The following is a 19,079-nucleotide window of genomic DNA, read 5'->3' as shown; positions in this document are numbered from 1 at the left end:
GAGAAGTTGCCAATTAGTTGCAGTTATTAAGCCCTTACTCTGTGGGAAAGTTTAGCACAACAGAGTTGGGAGACGGGTTCCCTGCCCACAGTGAGCTTACAGTTTAGAGGGGGAAAGAGACATTAAGAAAAATAAATTAGAGATGTGTATGCAAGAGCTGTGGGGTTGGGAGAGGGGTAAATAAAGCTTGCAAATCCAAGTGCAAGGGCAGCATAAAAAGGAGAGGAAGAAGAGGAAATGAGGGCTTAGTCAGGGAAAGCCTCTTGGAGGAGATGTGCTTTGATGAGGTTTTGAAGGTGGGGAGAGTGATCGTTGTCAGATAGGAAGAGGAAGTGCATTCCAGGCCAGAGGCAGTGCGTGGGCAAGAGGTTGGCTGCAAGATAGATGAGATAGAGGTGCTTTGAGCAGGTTGACATTAAAGGAGCAAAGTGTGCGGGCTAGGTTGTAATAGTGTAGTAAGCTCATTGCAGGCAGGAAAAGTGTCTCTTGATTGTTGTATCGTCCTCTCCCAAGTTCTAAGTACAGTGCTCTGCACCCAGCAAGCGCTCAATAAATGTGATTGAATGAATGAAGGAGAGCGGCAAGTTAGGGAGGAGGAAACCAGGTGATTGAGAGCTTTAAAGCCGGTGGTAAAGAGTTTCTGTTGGAGACGGAATTGGAAAGGGCAACCACTGGAAGTTCTTGAGGAGTGGTGTACCATGGATTGGATTTTATTGTAGAAAAATGATCTGGGCAGCAGAGTGAAGTATGAACTGGAATGGGGAGAGACAGGAAGCAGAGAGGTCAGCGAGGAGGCTGATGCAGTAATCAAGGCGGGATAGGTTAAGTGCTTGCATGAACCGGTAGCAGTTTGGATGGTGAGGAGAGGGTGGATTTTAGCGGTTCTGAAGGTCGAACCTACAGGATATGGTGGCAGATTGAATCCGTGGATTGAACGAAAGCAGTGAGTCGAGGATAACGGCCAAGGCGACGTGCTTGTGAGTTGGGGAGGGTGGAGGTGATATCTGCAGTGATGGAAAAGTCAAGGGGGGGACAGGGTTTGCTTGGGAAATAGAGTTCTGTTTTGGACATGACTTGTCCAAGGTCACATAGCAGACAAGTGGCGGAGCTGGGAGTCAAACTCAGGTCTTCTGACTCTGAGACCCTGGTCTTTGCCCTTGGCCTCGCTGATTTCTAGGAGTAACTAGGCAGAGGTGCAGCACCTTGCAAAATGCGTGTGCTGTCTGCGCTACCGTTAACCTGCTCCAGGCAGAGCAAGGACTGGAATCCAAGTCTCCCACTTCCCAAGGCAGCAGGGCTGCTTCATGGGCCGCTCGGCTATCTCCCACATGGAGAGCAAGATTATACTCGCAGCATTTCTATCTCCCCAACCCAGACCTTTTTCTTATGTCTTGGAGCCTCAGACTGTTGGCAGCTGGGTATGATCAAGTGCTAGCTGGGGCACCGAGTGTAATTTGGCAGGAACCGTATGTCCTGTTTTTCTGTCGGAGAAGGAAAGCACTTCTCTCCAAAAAAAAAATTAGAATAACAGTTGGAGCAGCCGTGAGAAACGCCCAATTTCCTCAAGTCTTACCTGGTCTCTGGGTGCCACTACGCCATGGAATTTACTTGAGCAAGCAACTAGTGTTCCTTGTGGTAAATAACCTCCTGATGAATACTTTTTCCTCATTGCCTTAGTTCATAAAGTGTTCTTCCAAACTATTGATGTTGTATCATGATGTTCATCTTTGCTTTCTTGGAAAGAATTGCTTGGGGAAATTAATGGGTCAGTGTCTTTTCTAAAATCTAAAGCTGCATGATTCATTCATTCATTCTTTAAATTCATTCAGTCGTATTTCTTGAGTGCTTAACTGTGTGCAGAGCACTGTACTAAGCGATAAGGAGGCATGAGAAGCAGCATGGCCTTGGTGGAAAGAGTAATGATAATAATGGTATTTAAGCGCTTGCTACGTGCCACGCACCGTTCTCGGTAGGTATAAGGTAATCAGTTGTCCCATGTGAGGCTCACAGTCTTCAGCTCCATTTTACAGATGAGGTAACTGAGGCACAGAGAAGTGAAGTGACTTGCCCAAAGTCACACAGCTGACTAGTGGTGGAGCTAGGATTAGAACCCACGACCTCTGACTCCCAAGCCCGGATTCTTTCCACTAAGCCACGCTGCTTTTCCCACGCTGCTTTTCCAGGAGAGTATGGGACTGGGAGACATGAGTCCTTATCCTATCAATGCCACTTGCCTGCTGGGTGCCCTTGAGCAATTCATCCAACATCTCTGTGCCTCAGTTTTCTCATCTGTAAAATGGGGGATGAAACGCCTTTTCTCCCTTCTAATTAGACTGTAAACCCTGTATAGGATAGGGACTTTGTCCTGTCTGGTTATTGCTTATAGACCCGAAACCTAGAACAAAGCGTGGAGCATAATCACCTATTAAATACTATTTTTAATAATCAATGGTTTTTATTGTCAGTCAGTCATATTTATTGAGTGCTTTACTGTGCGTACAGTGCAGAGCACTGTACTAAGCACTTGGAAGAGTACAATACAGAAACATTCATTCATTCAATCGCATTTATTGAGCACTTACTGTGTGCAGAGCACTGTACTAAGTGCTTGGAAAGTACAATTCAGTAATAAAGAAAGACAATCCCTGCCCACACCGGGCTTACAGTGTAGAAACGGGGAGGCAGACATCAAAAGAAGTAAGCAGATATCATTATAAATAAAATTATAGATATGTTCATATAGACACAAGTGCCATGGAGCAGGGAGGGGAGGTAAGAGCAAAGGGAGGGAGTTGGGTTGATGCGGAGAGGAGGGGGAGCTGAGGAAAAGGGGGGCTCAGTCTGGGAAGGCCCCCTGGAAGAGGTGAGCTTTCAGTAGGGCTTTGATGAGGGGAAGTGTGATTGTTTGGCAGATATGAGGAGGGAGGACATTCCAGGCCAGAGGTAGGACATGGAGAGGGGTCGACGGCGGGACAGGCAAGAACGAGGCCCGGTGAGGAAATGAATGGCGGCAGAGGAGCAGAGTGTGCGGGCTGCGATGGAGAAGGAGAGAAGGGAGGTGAGATAGGAGGGGGCAAGGAGATGAGGAGCTAAGAAGCCAAGAGTGAGGAGTTTTTGTTTGATACGGAAGTTGATAGGCAACCACTGGAGATTTTATATACATATTAATGCAACATTAATTAATATTAACAACTCAATATAACAGACACATTTCCTGCCCACAGCATAGTTACAGCAGAAGTGGATGGGCAAGGACTAGAGGTTCCTGTGGAGAGGGAAAACACGGACTGAATGTTCCTGTAGAAGAATCATCTGGGCAGCAGAGTGAGGTATGGACTGGAGTGGGGAGAGACAGGAGGCAGGGCGGGCAGTGAGGAGGGTGGATTTGGTGACAGATTAAATATGCGGGTTGAATGAGAGAGATGAGTTGAGGGTAACAGTCAAGGATATGTGCTTGTGAGAAAGGGAGGATGGTGGACCTGTCTACAGTGATGGGTAAGTCAAGGGGAGGACAGGGTTTGGTTGGGAAGATGTTTTAATATAAATAAATTATGGTGTCTTTACTGTGTATAGAGTACTGTTTTATGATTAATGTAGTGTGTATATATAAAATAGTACAGTGCTAATTGCTTAGTACAGTGTTTTGCACACAGTAAGCGCTCAATAAATGTGATTGAATGAATGAATGAAAATAGATAATAGGAAATTGGGGCAGGTATGATGTATCTAGTACCGTTGTAGTGAGTTTTCATAGGGTGGGGACCAATGGTGGTAATAATAATCATAGTGATTATGGTATTTGTTAAGCAGTTACTAAGTGTCAGGTACTGTACTAAGCGCTGGGCTGAATTCAAGCAAATAGGGTTGGACACAGTCCCTGTCCCACATGGGGCTCACCTTCTCAAACCCCATTTTCCATGTGAGGTAACTGAGGCTCAGAGAAGTGAAGTGACTTGCCCGAGGCCACACAGCAGACAAGTGATGGAATCGGGATTAGAACCCATGAGCTTCTGGCTCCCAGGCCTATGCTCTATCTGCTGTGCCATGCTGCTCTAGGCAAGAAGGGACGGAAGGGAAAGCCGAGCCGCTCCAGGCTGATTTCTGGCCAGCCGCCTCACTTCTCTCCTTGTCCCCAATTGAGGCACCGAGCTCAGACCCCTGAGAGGTTCCTCCAGGGAAGCAGACTAAGAGCAGCAGTTCTTGATATTCCCAGAATTCCTACTCTACTGCCGCCTCCCTCCCAGTGGTACTTATTGACAGCTGCCAGACCAGCATCCCAGAGCCGTAGCCCCACAGGATTTAACCTGGTACCGTGGCAACCCGGCTCCCCCCCACCCCTCGGTGCCCCACACCACCGTGCTCTATCCCCAGCCTGGCCCCAGATGGGAGTAATCGATGATATTTATTATTATTTTTAATAATGCCATTCTATGGTATTTGTCAAGTGCTTACTATGTGCCAGGCACTGTTCTAAGCGCTGGAGTGGATACAAGCAGATTGGATTGGACACCGTCCCTGTCCCACATGGGGCTCACAGTCTCAATCCCCATTTTACAGCTGAAGTCACTGAGGCCCAGAGAAGTGAAGTGACTTGCTCAAGGTCACACAACAGACAAGTGGCGGAGCTGGGATTTGAACCCGTGACTTCTTACTCCCAGGCCCGTGCTCTATCCACTATGCCATTACTATAATATTTGTTAAGCACTTACTATGTACTGAGCGTTCTTCTAAGCACTAGCAAAGATATAAGGTAATCACTTGGGACACAGTCCCTGTCTCACAAGGGGCTCACGGACCTAATTCCCATTTTACGGATGTGGTGACTGTGGCACAGAGAACTGAAGCGACTTGCCCAAAGTCACAGAGCAGACTTGTGGCAGAGCTGGGATTAGAACTCAGGTCCTGACTGCCAGGCCTGTGCTCTTTGCACTAGGCCTTGCTGCTTCATTTATTTAGCAATTACTGTGTTCAGAGCACTGTACTAAGCACTCAGGAGAATACAACACAACAGAATTAACAGACACATTCTCTTCCAGTAACAAGCTTACAGTCTGGGGTCAGGGGGAGTTTACCTCATTTTATTCATTCAATAGTATTTATTGAGCCCTTACTTTTAAGACTTAAAGGAGAGGCCACAACATTCCCAAACTGCTAAGGGACGTGAGGAATCAGAACCGTGTCTCTTGGCTGTCCTTCCTTTCGGAAGCCAGGACCCGAGAGTCGCTGAAATAACTGAGACTTGGGACGTTTTCAAGAAGACACTGATCTGTATTGTGTGGGGGAAGAAGCCATTGATCGATTGGAAATGCAAACATGGTTTGTCTGTGTTTCATTTTTTGGCAGTGACTTTTGGGTGCTGGAGCTGGATAAGCAGCACTTTGTCTCTGGGATTGAGACATGTCTCAGTTCCTTATTTTCTTACAGTTGAAGTACATAGGGAGCCAAGAACTAGGCAGAATGACATGAATGTTTCCACGATCTTACTTGGAAGAATAAGTCTTTAATAAAAGAGAGATGAGTTCAGGGCTTCTGGTACGTGCTGGTGTCAGCCTTGGCCTCTGTGGTTTGGTTCGAAAGGCACATGCTGTTTAACAGCTCTTTGTGTAAGTAAGTATTTCATATTATTAAAATCAAATAAAAAAGTTTTTGAGCTGGGAAAAGAGTGCCAAGCTTTTTTTTTTTATCTTTGCTTAATATTTTTTTATATAGAGGACCGCAAAGAAACATCTTGGTTACAGCAACTCTAAGGAAGGATTAATTCGGTGAAGAGTGTACTTTGGCGTTTACTACTACTTCGTCTTTTTGCTTTGTCATTTTTCTCTTTAACGCCGCAAAGGGCAGGGGGCAGGAACATCGGGTACTTTTTTCAGAGTTTGGAACTTGGTTTCGCTGCGCATCTGAACGTACAGGTTGCATCCACTCTGTCCGTCCACTTGTATTTTCATTAGTCTTTCAGGATGCCATTGGACAGTCAGGGACAAAGAGTCTCTCTGGGTGGAACATCCTGCAAATGTGCAATATATGTTGCGTGAATATGGGCATGGTGCCAGTGAAACCAAGCTCCTGGTAGTGTAGGTTTTCCTTACTGCACAGTTGGTTGGGGTCAATTGATCAATCACTGGTATTTACTGAACCCTTACTATGTGCACAGCAGTCAGTCGTATTTATTGAGCGCTTACTTTGTGCAAGAAAACTGAACTAAGTGCTTGGGAGAGGACACTATAACAGATACATTATAATTTATTCATGTATGTATAAATATTAATGTCCGTCTCCCACTGTACACTGTGAACTCATTGTGGGCAGGAAATTTGTCTGCTTTTTGGTACGTTGTACTCTCCCAAGTGCTTTGCATGCAGTAAGTGCTCAATAAATACGATTGAATGAATTGAAGAACATCCCTTGGCCACAGTGAGCGTACAGTGTAAAAGGAGAGAAAGACTTTGATAGAAATAAATAAAATTACTGATATGTACATAAGTGCTGTAGGGCTGGGAGGGACAGGAATAAAGGGGGCCAGTCAGTGTGACGCAGAAGGGAGTAGGAGAAGAGGAAAGGAGGGCGTAGTCAGGGGAGGCCTCCTGGAGGAGATGTGCCTTCAATAAGACTTTGAAGGTGGGGAGAGTAATTGTCAGATATGAAGAGAGAGGGTGTTCCAGGCAGGATGTGGAATACTTATCTAAATGTTTGATAGTGTACAATAAAGTGCCACAGAATTAGCAGAAACGTTCCCTGCCCAAAATGAGCTTTCAGTCTAGAGGGGAAGACAGACATTAAGATGAATAAATAATTTATAATAAATACCACATAACCCTTACGTTATAGGAGAACTGTAATGTATTCCCATTAGGACCTGGCAACTTTATGATTTCTTAGTGCTGGTTAATCCCATGAGGTGTCACCTGACATTGGAGAGTCCTTGAGCTGTATAACGATGATCATCAAGGTATTTAAATGCTTAATAATAATAATGTTGGTATTTGTTAAGTGCTACTATGTGCCGAGCACTGTTCTAAGCCCTGGGGTAGATACAGGGTAATCAGGTTGTCCCACATGAGGCTCACGGTCTTCATCCCCATTTTACAGATGAGGTAACTGAGGCTCCGAGAAGTTTAGTGACTTGCCCAAAGTCACACAGCTGACATGTGGTGGAGTGGGGATTAGAACCCATGACCTCTGACTCCTAAGCCCGGGCTCTTTCCACTGAGCCACGCTGCTTACTATCTGCCAAGCGCTGTACCAAGCACTGGGGTAGATAGAGGTTAATCAGACCGGACAAAGTCCCTGGGGCACCTAGTCTAAATGGCAGAACAAGTAATGATCCCCATTAGATGATAATAATAATAAGTTTGGCATTTGCTAAGCGCTTACTATGTGCAGCTGGGGTAGATACAGGGTAATCAGGTTGTCCCACGTGAGGCTCACAATCTTAATCCCCATTTTACAGATGAGGTAACTGAGGCCCAGAGAAGTGAAGTGACTTGCCCACAGTCAGACAGCTGACAAGTGGCAGAGCCGGGATTCGAACCTGGGCCGGGATTGTGTCTTTTACCCCTATTGTTCTCTCCCGCGTGCTTAGTACAGTGTCCCGTGCACAGTAGGTGCTCAATAAATACCCTTATTTGATAGCAATAATACTCATTGTGGTATCTGTTAAGCACTGGAGTGGGTACCAAATAATCAGGTTAGAAATAGTCCCTATCCCACATGGGACACCCATTCTAAGGGAGGGATGAAGACCAGCTATTTAATTCCCACTGAATAAATGAGGAACTTGAGCCACAGAGAAACTGTGACATGCCCAAAGTCACACACCAGGCAAGAAGGTAGAGCCCATATGTTCTGGTAGGCCTTTCCTCTTTCCACTGAGCCACGCTGCTTCTCTGATGGACATTGACTGGGAGGTACCCCAAGTAATAATAATGGTATTTGTTGGGGATTTACTAGGTGCCAGGCACTGTACTAAGCACTGTGGTTACAAGCAAATCGGGTTGGAAACAGGTGAGGCTCACAGTCTCGATCCCCATTTTACAGATGAGGTAAATGAGGCCCAGAGAGGTGAAGTGACTCTCCCAGGGTCACGCAGCAGATAAGCGGCGAAGCAGGATTAGAACCCGTGACCTTCTGAATCGTAGGCCCATGCTCTATCTAGAGAAGCAGTGTGGCTTAACAGAAAGAACACGGGTTTGGGAGTCAGAGGACGTGGGTTCTAATCCCGGCTCCGCCACTTGTCTACTGTGTGACCTTGGACATGCCACTTGTCTCTGTGCCTCTGTTACCTCATCTGTAAAATGGGTATTAAGACTGTGAGCCCCACGTGGGACAACCTGATTACCTTGTATCTCCCCCAGCCCTTAGAACGGTGCTCGGCACATAGTAAGCGCTTAACAAATACTATTATTATTATTATCCGCCATGCCAACAGTGCCATTTGGGCTTGGGGCACCGACTTCTGACTCCACAAGCCCTGGGGACTTCTAAGTTGGACAGAGCAGATTTGGGGACCTCCATATGAATCATTCAATCGATCAGTGGTATTCATTGAGCACTTACCCTATGCAGAGCACTGTGCTGAGCGCTTGGGAGAGTCCAATACAAGAGAATTAATAGAAACATTCCCTTCCCATATGAACTGGAGTTGTTCTAGCCCCTCTTGGATTTCAGCTAATTCTGGCTGGGTCCAGAGCGCCTGGGATCCTTATCGTGTCATAACCGTTCACCAGCAGAAGTAGGTTGCTGCAGTTTCCGTTGGGCATTTCATCATGGAGCCGTTTCCACTAGGTACGGCCCCCACCTCGCCTTGTCTTGTCTTATGCCATCGAGCCGTCTCCTACCCAAGGCGACTCCATGGATACATGTATTCCAGAACATCCCACCTCCATCTGCTATGGATCTGGTTGTATAGACATAGAGTTTTCTTGGTAAAAATACGGAAATGGCTTACCATTGCCTTCTTCTACACAGTAAACTTGAGTCTTGGCCCTTGACTCTCTCCCCTGCCGCTGCTGTCCAACACAGCTGAGTTTTGACTTGTAGCAGATTGCCTTCCACTCGCTAGCTGTGCCCAAGCTAGGAATGGAATGGACAGGCCTCTGCTTGACACTCTGTCCCATAGTCGAGACTGGTAGAGGACTGGAAACGCTCCAGGTGCCATCCTGAGAGGAGCCCACCTCATTGGGCATTTCTATATTCGGGAATTTGTCATGTAAGATCACCTCAGCAATAACGTATAGCAAGTCATGGCGTAGTGGACAGAGCTCGGGCCTTGGAGTATAAGGTCATAAATTCTAATTCAGGCTCTGTCACTTGTCTGCCTTGTGACCTAGGGCAAGTCAAGTTCACTTCTTTATGCCTCAGTTCCCTCATCTGGAAAATGGGGATTGAGACTGTGAACCCCACGTGGGACAGGGACTGTGTCCAACCCGATCTGCTTGTATCCACCCCAGCGCTTAGTAGAGTGCCTGTCCCAGAGTAACTGCTTAACAAATGCCATAATTATATAGCAAGAAACAGCATGAAACAAACACTTTAAAAAAAAAATAAGGATTCTCATCTTCCCTCCACCAAGTTCTGGCCTGCTGATCTGTCAGTCAGTTGCGACTTGGATTAGTCTTGTCTAATACAAGGAGAGAACGTACAACTCTCTTCTTTCACTCCCTCCATGTTTTTTTTTCTGAATTTATTGTTTGCTCTATGCTATTCAGTGTTATTTTGCCTCATACCCTTATATCGAAGGCAGTAAATGCTGCTGTAGCAACTTGTCAAGTGGATCCTTGACCTTGGTTCATTTTATGACCCAGAGGTTGGGGCTCTACCTCTGAAAATCTCCAAACCCAGCTGACTCCAGATATTTTATTCTTGCTGAGTGGTAGCTTCTGAGGACTTTGGACTTATTTTCTGTCTCATGCAATAAAAGTTCATATCTGTCTTCCAGCGGAGCCATTTTACAATTGATCAGTGACCCGCCCCAGTTGGCAAACATTGGACAAGGGTTTAGAGAGCATATGGGCAGGAAACTGTTCTGTCAGCTCCGCCCATCTAGTGCCAGCTTACTTGCTGTGCCCCAGTCTTGCCTATCTTGTCACCGGCCCCTTTCCCACATTCTCCCCCTAGCCTGGAACTCTCTCCCTCTCCATACATGCCAGACCACCACTCTCTCCACCTTCACAGCATTACTAAGATCACGTCTTCTCCATGAGGCCTTCTTCGATTAAGCCCTCTTTTCCACGGCTCCATCTCACTTCTGCATCATCTGTGCACTTTAATCTCTGATCTTTGGACATCTGCTTTCTCCCCAAGCCCACAGCACTTACATACATATCACTGAATTGCGTGTTATAAATTACTTCTCTCCTCACGCAACTCCAGTGGTTACCCTCAAACAAAACTCCTCACCGTTGGCTTTAAAGCTGTCATTCACCTTGCCCCCCCCCACCTCACCTCGCTATTCTCCTACTACAATGCAGCACACTTCGCTCCTCTAATGCTCACTGTCTCATTGTACCTCCATCTCGTCTGTCTCGCCCCCAACCTCTCGTCCACATCCTACCTCTGGCCTGGAACACCCTCCCTCCTACAGTGCTCTGCACATAGTAAGCGCTCAATAAATACGATTGATTGAATCCAACAGACATTTACTTTCTCCCTCTCAAAGCTTTATTGAAGGCACATCTCCTCCAAGAGGGCTTCCCTGACTAAGCCCTCCTCTCTTCTCCCTCTCCCTTCTGTGTCTCCTTGACTTACTCGCTTAATTCATCCCCCCTTTCAGTCCCACAGCACTTATGTGCATATCTGTCATTTATTTCTTTGTCCTAATGTTTGTCATCCCTTCTAGATTGTAAGCTCTTTGTAGGCAGGGAACATGTCTGTTTATTTTTGTATTGTACTCTCCCAAGCGCTTTGTATAGTGTTCTGCACACAGTGAGCGCTCAATAAATACGATTATGAGTGAATTAATATTAATGTGTCTCCCACCCTCTAAACTATAAATTTGTTATGGACAGGGAATGTATCTGCTAATTCTATTATATTGTACTCTCCCAGGTGCTTAGTAGAGTGCTCTGCACATGGTAAGCACTCAATACCATTGTTTGATATGCACACAGCAAGTGCTCAATAAATTGATTGATTGGTGCTATTGAAGCAGCACTCAATAAGCACTAAAGGTACATCTAGAACCTCACACATTTCCTTTGAGCCTCCCATTGCCACTATCGGAGACCAAATAAAGGGCAAGGTGAACCACGGGTTGGGCCAGTAATACCTCTTTCTATGTATGAACATGGCGGCCACCAATGGTAATTTTTCCAAAGATGCATTTTAAGGACTGATTCCCCCTCTAGACTGTAAACTCATTGTGGGCAGGGAGCGTATCTACCAAATCTTTGGTACTACACTCTCCCTGGCGCTTAATATAATGCTCTAAACTCAGTAAGTGCTCAATAAATACCATTGATTGATTCACGTTTCCCTTCTACCTCACTCTTCAGAACGCGAACCGATCATAGGGCTCAGGCAGTGACATGCTCCTTCAGCCTTTGAATCACTGAAAGATTGTAAAGAATCCCGTTGATAGCTTTTTTTTTCCCCGTGGGTTAGAAAGTGTTGTCTTCTGCTCAACTGCAAATAATGAATGCATGCTGAATTGTACTTTCCAAGGTCTAAATACGGTGCTGTGCACACACTAAGTGCTTAATAAATATGATTGAATGACTTTCCCAAGACGACATCATTGTTAATCACGTGCCATCCTGAGCTTTCCATTGTCTGTGGTGACAATGTCTGCTGCTGTTCTTTTGAGTAAATAGTTCCAATAAGACATTTAATGAACTAAAACTTTTTCAGACGTAGTTTTTGAGTTACAATTTTGGAAGGAGGTGAAGCAAAAACCCACCAGCCACCTCAAGGACATATGCAGTTATAGCAGCTAGAGGATATTCACTTGAAGTTTCTAGTAATAATAAAAATAGTAACAATAGCCATATTTGTTAAGCACGTTCTGTGTGCCAGGCACTGTACTAAGCGCTGGGATGGTTACAAGCATTGGTTTGGACACAGTCCATGTCCCTCGTGGGGCTCATACTCTTCATCCCCATTTTACAATTGAGGTAACTGAGGCACAGAGAAGTGAAGTTGACTTGCCTAAGGTCACAAAGTAGACAAGGGGCGGAGCCAGGATTAGAACCCATGATCCTCTGACTCCCAGGCCCTTGCTCTATCCACTATCCCATTTTTATGTCTGTCTCCCCCATTAAAATGTAAATTCTTTGCAGGCAGGGGCTGTGTCATTTGTTTGTTTGGTAGTTTCCATCTGCTTAGGACAGCTTATTCCCCAAAGTGAGTGCTCCGTCAGTCAGCCAGTCATAGTTATTGAGCACGTACTCTGTGTAGAGCACTGTACTAAGTGCTGGGGAAAGTTCAGCACAAAGAGTTGGTAGACAGGTTCCCTGCCCACAGTAAGCTTATTCATTCATTCATCCAATCATATTTATTGAGTGCATACTGTGTGCAGAGCACTGTTCTAAGTGCTGGGGAAAGTTCAGCACAACAGAGTTGGTAGACAGGTTCCCTGCCCACAGTGAGCTTATTCATTCATTCATCGGTTGTATTTATTAAGTGCTTACTGTGTGCAGAGCACTGTACTAAGTACTTGGGAAGTACAATTCAACAACAAATAGAAACAGGCCTGCCCATAATGGGCTCACAGTCTAGACGGGGGCTCATAGTCTAGAATGGGGCTCTAGATGGGGGAACAGACCACAATGTGAACAGTGCTCTGCACATAGTAAGCACTCAATAAATACTATTGAATAAATGAATGAATAAAAAAGTTATGGGCATGTATATAAGTAGGGTGGGGTTGAGGGAGGTATGGTTAAAGGGAGTAAATCCAACACGCAAGGGAATGGGGAAAAAAGGAAATGAGAGCCTACTTGGGGAAAGACTTTAGGAGGAGATGTGCTTTTGATAAGGTTTTGAAGGTGGGGAGAGTGATTGTCACATATGAAGAGGGAGGGTATTCCAAGCCAGAGGCAGGATGTGGACGAGACGGGGGTGGCGAGATCGAGGTACATTGAGTAGCTGGGCATTAGAGGAGTGAAGTGTGCGGACTGGACTGTAGTAAGAGAGCAGGGAGGTAGGAGGAGGGAAGGTGATTGAACGCTTTCAAGCCGAGGTAAAGGAGTTTCTGTTGGATGCAGAGTTAGATGAGCAACCACTAGAGGTTCATGAAGAGTGGGGAAACATGGACGGAACGTTTTTGTAAAAGAACTATCCGGGCCACAAAGTGAAGTATGGACTTGTGTGGGGAGAGACAGGAATCAGGGAGGTCAGTGAGGATGCTGATGCAGTAACCAGGGTTGGATAGGTTAAGTCTCCGATTAATAACAGTTTGGATGGAGAGGAAAGGATGGATTCTAGTGATGTGAAGGTTGAATGAACATGATTTGGTGAGAGATTGAATATATAGGCTGAGCGAGAGAGATGAGTCGTGGATAATGACAAAGTTTTGGGCTTGGGAGACGGGGAGGCTGGTGGTGGTGTTTACACTGATGGAAAAGTCGGGGGAGAACAGGGTTAGGTTGGAAAGATAAGGAGTTCTGGTTTTGACATGTTAAGTTTGAGGTGTCCTGAAGGCAGGAGGAAATGCGAGACGACAGAGAAGAAGATGAGGGCTGGAGTTGTAGATTTGAGAATCATCTGCATGTTAGTTGAAGCCATGGAAGTGAATGAGTTCTTGAAGGGAGTGAGTGTAGGTGGAGAATAGAAGGGGAAATAGTGGATTTTTTTTCTTAATGGTATTTGTTAACCACTTACTATGTGCCAGGCACTTTATTAAGCACTGGGGTAGATATAAACTAATCAGATTGGACACAGTCCATGTCCTACATGGGGCTCACAGTCTTAATCCCCATTTTACAGATGAGGTAACTGAGGCCCAGAGAAGTGAATTGTCTTGCCCAAGGTCACACAGCAGACTCTCAGGCCCATGGTCTATTCACTAGACCATGCTGCTCCTCAGGCTGTGCTTACTTTGTGCAGAGTTCTGTACTAAGTGTTTAGGAGAATACAGTACAGCAGAGTTGGTAGACACATTCCATGCCCACAAAGATCTTGCAGTTCAGAGGGGGAGACAAACGTTAATTTAAATAAATTATGGATATATATGCCACGCCTGCCTTTTGCATGCCCTTGCTCAGTCACTTCTCTGTGCTTCAATTTTCTCAGTTGAATGGAGATTGGATTTCTGTTCTCCCTCCATCTTAGAATGTGAGCGTCATGTGGAACAGACTTGACCTGATTATATTGTATCTATTATATGCGTGGAGGAGCTAAGAAAGGAGAAGGCATATGTGCTGATTAGGAACTCTACCTTCACTGTTTAGTTTGAATTTACAATGACGCATTCAGTCTGAGCTGTCTTGAGGGCTGATCATGGATTTCAGTGTCTGTTCTCTCTACTCAGACTGTTAGTCCCTTGTAGAATAGAGCCCCAGTCAGACCTGATTAACTTGTATCTACACCAGTGCTTAGAACAGTGCTTCTAACATAAGTGCTTCATGGATACCATCAGAATAATAGTAACAGGGAGGTGCGTGTGAGAGATTCAGGTTGTAAAATCCCATTATGTGTGGGCAAGGTGCTGAAGGTTGAAGTGTTTTTCACTTTCTAGTTTCCACATCCTGTTTTTTTTGTTTGTTCATGCATTTAGCTAGAGCCCCCATACTCGACACTCCCTTTTGCTTTCTCTTTGGAATCCTGTTGTAGTCAAAAACTGGATTACATCAAGATCTGCGATCCTTTTTTTTTAGAATCAACATGTGTCATCTCCAGAAAAGGATTATTTACACCACTGTTTGAGAGGGCCCTAGCTGGCCGAAAAGAAAACGCTCTCCACTGAAGTAACATCTGTCCAGCCGCAGTTGGAGTTTCCAAAAGGCCGGAGAAATAAGGCAGAGTAAGGCAGAGTATAATTCAACCCGCAGAGTTAAGCAGGCAGCGTAGTACCTTCTCCAGGATTAAGTAGGAGGGTTGAAATGCTTATCTCATCTGAAAATATGTGGAGATAATTTTTATAATTCCTAACTGGGTTGCTTTCTTTAGAGATGACATTCAGCATAGGGACAGGCAGCACCTTCTGTGTTGAAGTTTCTCTTTGCTCCGTTGAGGGGCATTTAGGCAGTTGTTGGGTGAGTGTGCCATCTTTGAATCCTCCGAGGCATCTGTTGGGTGAAGGCGCCATCTTTAATCCTCCAAGGTGGTGGTTGGGTGAGTGTGCCATCTTTGATTCCGAGGCAGCTGTTTGGTGAGAACACCATCTTTGAATCCTCTGAGGCAGCTGTTTGGTGAGAATGCCATCTTTGAATCCTCTGAGGCAGCTGTTGGGTGTGGGCACCATCTTTGATTCCTCTGAGGCAGCTGTTTGGTGAGGGCACCATCTTTGATTCCTCTGAGGCAGCTGTTTGGTGAGAATGCCATCTTTGAATCCTTCAAGGTAGCTTTTGGGTGAGGGCACCGTCTTTGAATCCTCCAAGGCAGCTGTTGGGTGAGGGTGCCATCTTTGAATCCTCTGAGGCAACTGTTCGGTGTGGGCACCATCTTTGATTCCTCTGAGGCAGCTGTTTGGTGAGGGCACCATCTTTGATTCCTCTGAGGCAGCTGATTGGTGAGAATGCCATCTTTGAATCCTCCAAGGCAGCTTTTGGGTGAGGGCACCATTTTTGAATCCTCCAAGGCAGCTGTTGGGTGAGGGTGCCATCTTTGATTCCTCCAAGGCAGCTGTGGGGTGAGGGCGCCATCTTTGAATCCTCTGAGGAAGCTGTTCCATGAGAACGCCTTCTTTGAATCCTCCAAGGCAGTTGTTTGGTGAGGGCACCATTTTTGACTCCTCCAAGGCAGCTGTTGGGTGAAGGCGCCATCTTTGAATCCTCTAAGGCAGCTGTTGGGTGAGAACGCCATCTTTGAATCCTCCGAGGCAGCTGTTGGGTGAAGGAGCCATTTCGGACTCCTCCAAGGCAGCTGTTGGGTGAGGGCGCCATCTTTGAATCCTCTGAGGCAGGTTATCGGTGAGGACGCCATCTTTAGAATCCTTCAAGGCAGTGTTCGGCGATGGCGCCATCTTTGAATCCTCAGGGGAAGCTTCCTTTGTGCCTGAGAAACACACTTGACTCTCCAGAATTTTTTTAGATCAGCTTCCAGCCAGACTTATACTAAGATCTTTATGTGGGCAGGGATCGTGTCTACCCACTCTATTGTATTGTCCTCTCCCAAGTGCTTAGTTCAGTGGTCAGCACACAGTAAGCGCTGAATAAATGCCATTGATTAATTAATTGAGCCACCCTGTGACCTGTCCCCAACTGCACTCCTTGAGGGGTGAAGGAGTTAAAGCTAACACTATAAATCTAGACTTGTTTTTTAAATTGTTTCAAGTAGTCTATGGATTGTGATCAATTTCCTTTTTTTTCTCCCCATGATTTCTAAGGATAAGAATCTTGGCACTTCTTTTGTGTAGTATTCTCTAAATTTGCTTCTGATCTAGGGGGAACTTTCTCCTCCGAAGGAAGTATGACTCCAGCCTTTCCTTTCTTCAGTTCCCGAATGCATCCATATCAAGAAATCATAGAAATGGGAAACTCCAGTTTGAGAGCAGGCACCGAGAATAGTAGTGGAGAGCTCCTGGGAATGAAATTCTCTCCTTCCTGGATTTCAGCAAATCTTCAGCTTATGGAGATAGCAGAGCCAGGTCCTAGGAATCCAAAGGCCGCCTTCATCGTGCCAACGCTGGGTTTCGTGGTTGCAAAACTATATTCCATCTCTAGAAGACAGGGCAAAGGCCAGCTTTTGCCTCTGTGTACAGTGTTAGTTATTTTCATCATAAGGCCATTATGGTCAGGAAAGGTGTCTACCAACTCTGTTATATTATACTCTCCCAAGCACTTAGTAGAGTGCTCTGCACACTGTAAGCGCTCAGTAAATACCACTGATTGATTATTATTGCATGGTTGATGGTCCTGATTAGACTGTAATGGGCAGAGGTTGTCTCTCTCTGTTGCCGAATTGTCCATTCATTCATTCATTCATTCAATAGTATTTATTGAGTGCTTACTATGTGCAGAGCACTGTACTAAGTGCTTGAAATGTACAAATCGGTAACAGATAGAGACGGTCCCTGCCCTTTGACGGGTTTACAGTCTAATCGGGGGAGATGGACAGACGAGAACAATGGCAATAAATAGAATCGAGGGGATGAACATCTCGTTGAAACAATAGCAAATAAATAGAATCAAGGCGATGTACATTTCATTAACAAAATAAATAGGGTAATAAAAACATATACAGTTGAGCAGACAAGTACAGTGCTGAGGGGAGGGGAAGGGAGAGGGGGAGGAGCAGAGGGAAATGGGGGGAGAAGAGGGTTTAGCTGCGGAGAGGTGAAGGGGGGAGGTAGAGGGAGCAGAGGGAGAAGGGGAGCTCAGCACATAGTACAGTGCTCTGCACCTAGTAAGCGCTCAATAAATACTGTTGAATGAATGGTTGAGAACTTACTCTGTGGGTCAAGTGCTGTTCTAAGCACAGGGGTAGAGCACTTATGTACATATCTGTAATTTTATTTATCTCTTTGCTCTTCACCCCTCCCAGCCCCAAAGCACTTTTGTCCATAGCTGTATATTTATTTATTTGTATTGATGTCTGTCTCCCCCACTCTGGACTGTGAGCTTGCTGTGGGCAGGGAATGTCACTGTTTATTGTTGGTTTGTACTTTCTCAAGCACCTAGAACAGTGCTGTGCTCACAGCAAGCGCTCGGTTAATATGATTGAATGATTGAATGAATTCAAAATAATCTAGCTGGACGCAATCCCTGCCCCAGATTGGGCTGGCAGTCTAAGTAGGAAGGGAGAACAAGTATTTAATACCCATTTTACAATTGAGGAAACTGAGGCCCAGAGAAGTGAAGTGACTTGTCCAAGATCACACAGCAGGCAAGTAGCAGATCAGGGATTAGAACCCACGTCCTCTGACTCCCAGGCCTGAACTACTTCTAGTAGGCTATGCTGCTCTTTAATTGATTGGATCATTTGGAATCATTCATTCCTTCATTCAATAGTATTTATTGAGCATTTATTATGTGCAGAGCACTGTACTAAGCGCTTGGAATGAACAAGTCGGCAACAGATAGAGACAGTCCCTGCCGTTTGACGGGCTTACGGTCTAATCGGGGGAGACGGACAGACGAGAACAATGGCAAGAAATAGAGTCAAGGGGAAGAACATCTCGTAAAAACAATGGCAACTAAATAGAATCAAGGCGATGTACATTTCATTAACAAAATAAATAGGGTAATGAAAATATATGCAGTTGAGTGGACGAGTACAGTGCTGAGGGGAGGGGAAGGGAGAGGGGGAGGAGCAGAGGGAAGGGGGGAAAAGAGGGTTTAGCTGCGGAGAGGTGAAGGCGGGGTGGTAGAGGGAGTAGAGGGAGAAGGGGAGCTCAGTCTGGGAAGGCCTCTTGGAGGAAGTGAGTTTTAAGTAGGGTTTTGAAGAGGGGAAGAGAATCAGTTTGGCGGAGGTGAGGAGGGAGGGCGTCCCAGGATCGCGAGAGGACGTGGCCCAGGGGTCGACGGCGGGATAGGTGTGAATGGGGGACGGTGAGGAGGTGGGCGGCAGAGGAGCGGAGCGTGCGGGGTGGGTGGTAGAAAGAGAGAAGGGAGGAGAGGTAGGAAGGGGCAAGGTGATGTAGAGCCTTGAAGCCTAGAGTGAGGAGTTTTTGTTTGGAGCGGAGGTTGATAGGCAACCAGTGGAGGTGTTTTGAAGTCTGTAAAAGTCTGTAAGTTGGTCATAAGAGCTCTAGAGATGAAAGATGTAAGATTTAAAAAAAATGAGAATATGCCCCAAAACCCAAGAGTAAAATTGCTATTTTAAGAGCTTTCTATTTTTACATCACCAATATTCTGCAATACCATCAATCAATTGTATATATTGAGTGGACAAAGCATTGTACTAAGCACATGAGAGAGGACTATAGAGTTAGAAGACACAATTTCTGTAACCTCAAGGAACTTAGATTGCAGCTTGGATGATTG

The 19,079-nt window shown here is 45.7% G+C and overlaps 1 protein-coding gene across 4 annotated transcripts in view; it reads left to right on the top strand.

Moving 5' to 3' along the window:
* MARCHF8 (membrane associated ring-CH-type finger 8) overlaps nucleotides 1-19,079 on the top strand; it is a 205,957-nt gene that overhangs the window by 26,264 nt on the left and 160,614 nt on the right. For 3 of the 4 annotated variants that reach the window (XM_029060270.2, XM_029060264.2, XM_029060271.2), the window contains exon 3: nucleotides 3,225-3,329. The exons of the other annotated variant lie outside the window; for it this stretch is intronic. The gene's annotated coding sequence lies outside the window, so the exon portion shown is untranslated. The remainder of the gene's footprint in view (nucleotides 1-3,224; nucleotides 3,330-19,079) is intronic. 4 annotated transcript variants of the gene reach the window in all.

Source organism: Ornithorhynchus anatinus, chromosome 3 (assembly GCF_004115215.2).
Source record: "Ornithorhynchus anatinus isolate Pmale09 chromosome 3, mOrnAna1.pri.v4, whole genome shotgun sequence".
In the NCBI taxonomy this organism is placed as follows: Eukaryota; Metazoa; Chordata; class Mammalia; order Monotremata; family Ornithorhynchidae; genus Ornithorhynchus; species Ornithorhynchus anatinus.
Note: the sequence above shows the minus strand (reverse complement) of the source record. Positions and strands in the feature narration are given on the sequence as shown.